The sequence below is a fragment of the Mus caroli genome, unplaced genomic scaffold, assembly GCF_978045245.1.
Source record: "Mus caroli unplaced genomic scaffold, Mus_caroli_1 scaffold_7, whole genome shotgun sequence".
NCBI classification, from domain to species: domain Eukaryota; kingdom Metazoa; phylum Chordata; class Mammalia; order Rodentia; family Muridae; genus Mus; species Mus caroli.
Genome location: NW_028227262.1, coordinates 25,694,137 through 25,701,483, shown reverse-complemented (window position 1 = coordinate 25,701,483; position 7,347 = coordinate 25,694,137). Strand labels below are relative to the sequence as shown.

Genomic DNA, 7,347 nt, shown 5'->3' with positions numbered 1-7,347 from the left:
AATTAAAGACTTTCTACAATTCTGCTCTAATTCTTGCTGAAAATATTTTCTGTGCTTTTAGAATGAAATTTTCTTTCTTTCATGTCCATGATTCTTAGATTTTTGTCTTTTGTTGTGTCCTGAATACCTTAAAGCTTACTAAGATCTTATTAGCTTATATTTGTCCCTTTGAAAATGTTCCAATTTCTTTACCTAAGCTCAGAAATTCTGTTTCCTCTCTAGTCCAGTGTACTGCTGAGGCTTTCTACCTATTGAGGGATCCTTTTTGTTTGACTTATTGTATTTTCAATTTCTAGTATTTCAGTTTTGTTTTTCATCTGAATTAATGTCTCATATGGTCTCTCAACTTATTCAGCTGTTTTTATTCTCTTGGAATTCACATAGGAACTCACTTCTGTCCTTGAATATGCTCATAGCTACTTTCTCCAGCTCTTTTACTGGGATTTCTTCTAATTTACTCTCCATGGAGGTCATTACTGTGAGATAATAGTTTTGGTGATTTGAATGAGTAATGTCCCCACAGACTTATGTATTTGAACACTTGGTCTCCAGATTATATTGCTATTTGGCAGTGGTTGTGGAACTTGAGAAGGTGCACCCTTGCAAGAGGAAGTACATTATGTGTGTGTGTTTGTTTGTGTGTGTGTACGAGTGTGAGTGTGTACACACACTTTGAGAGATTGCAGCCTTATTCCAGCTTTCCCCTTTTTTCCCTCTGCTTCCTTAATGGAAATTTAAATATAATCATAAGGTTCCCACTCTGCTTGCTGCCAGAACTTCCCTACCATTATGGACTCTTTCTCTAGAACTTTAAGCCCAAATAATATTTAGCTTTTCTATGTTGCTTCAGTTATGGTATTTTATCCTAGCAACAAAGGTAACTAATATAGTAACCTTGAGGAGAATTATGTTGCCTTCATCTTTTATAGTTTGTATATTATATTACTGCATTGAGTTTTATGTATCTGAACTATTTTTTTGTTTTCCATTTATTTATTTATTTATTTATTTATTTATTTGCCTTACATTCCAATCAATGCCCCACTTCCTCCTAGTCCCTCCTTCACAAGTCCCTCCCCCATTCTCTCTCCCCTTTTCCTCTGAGAGAGTGGAGGTCTCCTATGCCCCCTTCCCCTTAGGCAACCCCAGACTCTGGCACATCAAGTCTTTGGAGGGCTAGGTACCTTCCCTCCCACTGAGGCCAAACAAGGTGGCCCAGCCCAGTTAGGAGAACAGAATTCACAGACAGACAACAGCTTTAGGGACAGCCCCCACTCAAATTGTTGTGGGATCTGCATGGAGACCGAGCTGCACATTTGCTCCATATCTACAGGGGAAGTAGGTCTAGCCCATGCATGTTTTTTAGTTGGAGGTTCAGGCTCTGAGAACCCCTAAGGGTCCAAGTTAGTTGACTCTGTTGGTCTTCCTGTGGAGTTCCTATCCCTTTTGGAGCCTTCAGTCCTTCCTCCAATTCTTCTATAAGATTCTCTGATCTCAGCCCAATCATTGACTTTGTGTCTCTGCATCTGTTTCAGTCAGCTGCAGAGTGAAGCATTTCAGAAGACAGTTATGCCAGCACCTTGTCTGCAAGCATAATAATTTCTTTCATAAAGAAATTGGAGGATTCTCACACTAACCATTTAAAAGTACATCTGGAAGCATCAAAACTACTTTATTGCTTTTATTTTTCAACCAAATTTATTATCTTAGTTGAAGTACTTACAATGTTCCAGTGGGGCTAGGTTGTAGTAGAGTTGAGAGTCAGAGCTTAGAGCCTCAGTTCAGTAGCCCAGAGTAACTGGTGCATTGTCTGAGTTTTTGCTCAGTGTAGAAATATCAGCAGCAACCACAGCTGTTGGATAGGGCCATTATGTAAATGACATAGTAGCAATGAATAACATTGGTTCATTAGCTTCAATAAATGTGGGAAGATAGTCAAGAAGAATATGGCATATACTAAAATTTTAGTTACTAAGAATATGATTTGGAGGGATATTGTATAGGTAACTATAAGGATTAGACAATTTTAGAGACAATCATAATTGGAAAAGTTACTTGGAGGATGTTTTAGTTATGGTTACTATAACTGTGATGAAATACTTGGACCAAAGCAAGTTGGGGAAGAAAGGGTTTATTTGGTTTATATTCCCACATCACTGTTCATTTTTTTAAAAAGCTAGGACAGGAATAGGGAAGGAATCTAAAGGCAGGAGCTGGTACAGAGCCAATGGAGGGCTGCTCCTTACTGGCTTGCTCCTCATGGGTTACTCAGGCTTCTTTCTTATAGCACCCAGGACTACCAGCTCCAGGGTGGCACCACCCATATTGGGTTGGGTGCCTTCCTATCAATTACTAATTAAGAAAACAGTATAGTTTGACTACAGCCTATTCTTATACAGCCATTTTCTCAGTTGAGGTTCCCTCCTCTCAGATGACTCTAGCTTGTGTCAAGTTGACATAAAACTACACAGAACAAGGGGGAAATATTAATAATGTTAAGATCCACAGACTTATAAGGCCTGGGAACACCATAGTTGAGAAGTAGTGTAATAATTATGGACAGAGGAAAAGAAGTAAGGCTGAGGGAAAGAATATAAGTTGTGCATGGAAAGTATAGCAGAGAGTCTTCATTGGTAGATTTTGTAGAAACACATACTAACTACCCTAAGCATAACCATGAAATGAATATATGAGACTAAAGTAAGAACATTTATATATGCAAGATTTAGAGTGAAAAAATAATTAACAATATCAAAAAATGACAAACATGAACAAAACCAAACAAACAAATAGGCAAAATATGATCAAAGTACAGTGGGTTAAAACATACCAATCAATTATTATTTCTTCCTTTATGGGATGGGCTTTGAAGCTTTCCATTTCTGTGGTGATATATGAAGCAAGCTGCACTGATGTGGGAAGTACATTTTATAATTACAGTTTAAACTAATGGGGCCTGCTTTTTGGGTGGTTACTGCCCTGGTAGTTTAGAAGATATTCTTTAGAGTGACATTGTGGGGCAGCCTCATAAGTTGAGAGGTGTGCTGCTGAGTTACATGCTTAGGCTGTCTCTGGCTCCTCTCAGTACTGTGTGTGTTGTGGGAGTCATTGGCTACAGACATTATGGCAGGAGAGACTGAAAGTCATTGCCTAGTGGTAACTAGAGATTCATCAATCCTTACAAGTTGCTGTAACTTCAGCTCCCTGGGTCACTGCAAATTCTACTTTCAGTCCTTGGTGTTCAGTTGCCTTATCTTTATAGCCTGGTGTGAATGAAGCATAATGCTCCCCCATAGTCTTTACTGCTCTGTCTGGAGAAGCTTGGTGTGTCTGGGCAGTTCCCAGCCACTACTGTCTGCTTCCCTGCAGGGATCTTTCTTGGCTTACTAAGTTCACTTAAAGTTCTTGTCTCTTTCAGGAAAAGAGATTGCTGGGTATCATTTTGACCATTTTTTTTTTTCATTTCATTGATGAGACTTCCAATTTATCATCTTACCTAAAAGTCATCATTGTTATTTTTTTTTGCATTATGTGTAAAATTTCATAATGTATTTATAGAAAAAAAATCTGTTAGGTCAGAGCTTTCAATGAAATCTGAAATAAATTTCTGGTCCACAGGAACATAATTGTGTCTTATTTCATTGTTTTCAACTTACTAACACTTTAGTTATACTGCTTTAATCATCTGATAAAGATTAAGAATAATCGATCAAGACCTTGGGTGCAAACTCCACAGACAGTCCCATGGTCCCCAGAGGACTCTCCACTCCCCAGGTGTTCTAGCACACCCAGGATCTTAGGATCACCGGTGAGCAGAACACAACATCTGTTTCAATACAACTTGTAGTGACTGAGACCAGCAGGAGCCAGGGATGCAGGAACCCCACCCAACCAGTGGCTCGGGTTCCTTCTAGTCAGAGCTGGTCTACCTGGGTTTTGACCTCAGTGGACAGTCCCACATCCCCCCACCGTCCCCCCAGAGAAGGTACCACTCCCAGGTGCTCTAACACGCCCAGGATCTTAGGATCCCAGGAGCCTGCTCACATTAGGATCTCAGGGTCTCAGAGGAAGCTTGAATCCCAGGAACTCTGACTCACCCAGAATCTCAGGATCACAGGATCCTGGAATCAAAGGAACACAGAGAAAGCTGGATCTGAGAAGTTCTGACTCAACCAAGATTATAGGAAAGACAGGCTCCAGTCAGATATAGCAAGGGCAGGGAGCACTAGAGCTAATCAGATGGTGGGAGGCAAGAATAAGAACATAAGCTACAGAAATCAAGATTACTTGGCATCATCAGAACCCAATTCTCCCACCATAGAAAGTCGTGGACACGTCGTCACACCAGAAAAGCAAGATATAGATCTAAAGTAATTTCTCAAGAGGATAATGGAAGACTTTAAGACAGACATAAATAGCTCCCTTAAAGAAATATGTAATAAAAAAAAAGATTAAAAAAAAAGGTAGAAGTCCTTAAAGAGGAAACACAAAAGTCCCTTAAAGAATTACAGGAAAACACATCCAAACAGGTGAAGGAATTGAACAAAATCATCTAGGATCTAAAAATGAGACTAGAAACAATAAAAAAAAAATCACAAAGGGAACAACTCTGGAGAAAGAAAACCTAGGAAAGAAGTCAGGAGCTATAGATGTAAGCATCAGCAACAGAATACAAGGGATAGAAGACAGAATCTCAGGTGTGGAAGATATCATAGAAAACATTGACACAACAATCAAGGAAAATGCAAAATGCAAAAAGATCCTAATCCAAAACATCCAGGAAATCCAGGACACAATGAGAAGACCAAACCTAAGGATAATAGGTATAGAAGAGAGTGAAGATTTCCAACATAAAGGGCCAGTAAATATCTTTAACAAAATTATAGAAGAAAACTTCCCTAACCTAAAGAAAGAGATGCCCATGAACATACATGAAGCCTACAGAATTCCACATAGTTTGGGCCAGAAAAGAAATTCCTCCTGTCACATAATAATCAAAACACTAAATGCACAAAATAAATAATGGTAAAACCAGTAAGAAAAAAGGTCAAGTAACATATAATGACAGACCTATCAGAATTACAGCACACTACTCACCAGAGACTATGAAAGCCAGACGATACTGGGCAGATGTCATACAGACCCTAAGAGACTACAAATTCTAGCCCAGGCTACTATACCCAGCAAAACTCTCAATCACCATAGATGGAGAAACCAAGGTATTCCATGACCAAACCAAATTCACACAATATCTTTCCACAAATCCAGCCCTTCAAAGGAAAATAAAGGGAAAACACCAACACAAGGAGGGAAACTATACCCTAGAAAAAGAAAGAAAGTAATCTTTCCTTTTTCTTCTTTTCTTATTTAGTTTTTATTCATAATCATAAATTTAACTTTGCAATCCAGCTAGACTTGAAGGGGAATGAGGAAAATATGGAACCCAAAGAACTTCGGTGAGAGCAGAGATGACAGGACATTGCGAGCAGATGGGGTAGGGATGATCTCCTGAGCTACAGAAGGAATGATTTGAGGGTAAAACGCCCGCAAGTCAAAAGAAATTAGAGTTGTCCACAGTCGGAAATGGTGATCTTCTTGCTGGTCTTGCCATTCCTGGACCCAAAACGCTCCATGGCTTCCACAATGTTCCTGCCTTCTTTCTCCTTCCCAGAGACCACATGCTTGCCATCCAGCCATTCAGTCTTGGCAGTGCAGATAAAAAACTGGGAACTGTTTGTGTTTGGTCCAGCATTTGCCATGGACAAGATGCCTGGACAAGATGCCTGGACCTGGACCTGTATGCTTCAGGATGAAGTTCTTATCCTCAAATTTCTCTCCGTAGATGGACCTGCTGCCAGTGCCATTATGGCGTGTAAAGTCACCACCCTGGCACATGAATCCTGGAATAATCTTGGGAAAGGAGGAACCCTTATAGCCAAATCCTTTCCCTCCAGTGCTCAGAGCTCGAAAGTTTTCTGCTGTCTTTGGAACTTTGTCTGAAAACAGCTCGAAGGAGATGCAGCCGAAGGGCTCATCATCGGCCATGATGTTGAAGAGCACGGTGGGGTTGACCATGGCTGCATCAAGTGGCAAAATGTGACAGTGGCATCTGCAAAGCCGAAAGTAATCTTTCAACAAACCTAAAAGAAGATAGACACATGAACAGAACTCTAATTCTAACAACAAAAATAACAGGACGCAACAACTACTTTTCCTTAATATCTCTTTTATTCTTTCCTTTTTTAAATGGATATTTTCTTTATTTACACCTCAAATGTTATGTAAAGGGTGTTTTTTCCCCTAAATGCGTTCTCAGTTTGTTTATCTTTTGTGTAGATGAAGGCCACTAATTTGTTTGAGTTAATTTTACATTCACCTACTTTGCTAAAGTTGTTTATCAGGTTTAGGAGTTCTCTGGTGGAATTTTTGGGGTCACTTAAGTACACTATCATATCATCTGCAAATAGTGATATTTTGACTTCTTGCTTTCCAATTTGTATCCCATTAACCTAATTTTGTTGTCTAATTGCTCTACCCTACAAATCCAGCCCTACAAATTATAATAGACAGAAAACTCCAACACGAGGAGGGAAACTACGCCCTCGAAAAAGAAAGTAATCTTTCAACAAACGTAAAAGAAGATAACCACATGAACAGAATCTCAACTCTAACAACAAAAATAACAGGAAACAACAATTACTTTTCCTTAATAGCTCTTAATATCAATGGACTCGATTCTCCAATATAAAGGCATAGACTGGCTACATAAACAGGACCCAACATTTTGCTGCATACAGGAATGCACCTCTGTGACAAAGACAGACACTACCTCAGAGTAAAAGGCTGGAAAACAATTTTCTAGGCAAATGGTTCCAAGAAACAAGCTGGAGTAGCCATTTTAATATCAATGAAAAATTGACTTTCAGCCTAAAGTTATCAAAAAAGATAAGGAAGGAGACTTCATACTCATCAAGGAAAAAATCCACCAAGATGAATCCTCAATTCTGAACATTTATGCTCTAAATGCAAGGGCATCCACATTCATAAAAGAAACTTTACTAAAGCTCAAAGCACACATTGCACTGCACACAATAATAGGGGGAGACTTTAACACCCCACTCTCATCAAAGGACAGATCATGGAAACAGAAACTGAACAGGGACACAGTGAAACTAACAGAGGTTATGAAACAAATGAATTTAACAGATATCTATAGAACATTTTATCCTAAAACAAAAGGATATACCTTCTTCTCAGTACCTCATGGTATCTTCTCCAAAATTGACCATATAACTAGTCACAAAACAGGCCTCAACAGATACTAGAAGATTGAAATAATCCCATGTG

At 39.1% G+C, this 7,347-nt stretch overlaps 1 pseudogene; it reads right to left on the bottom strand.

The window, feature by feature from the left end:
• Positions 1-5,539: 5,539 nt before the first annotated feature.
• LOC147003825 (peptidyl-prolyl cis-trans isomerase A pseudogene) lies at positions 5,540-6,111 on the bottom strand (annotated as a pseudogene).
• Positions 6,112-7,347: the final 1,236 nt, after the last annotated feature.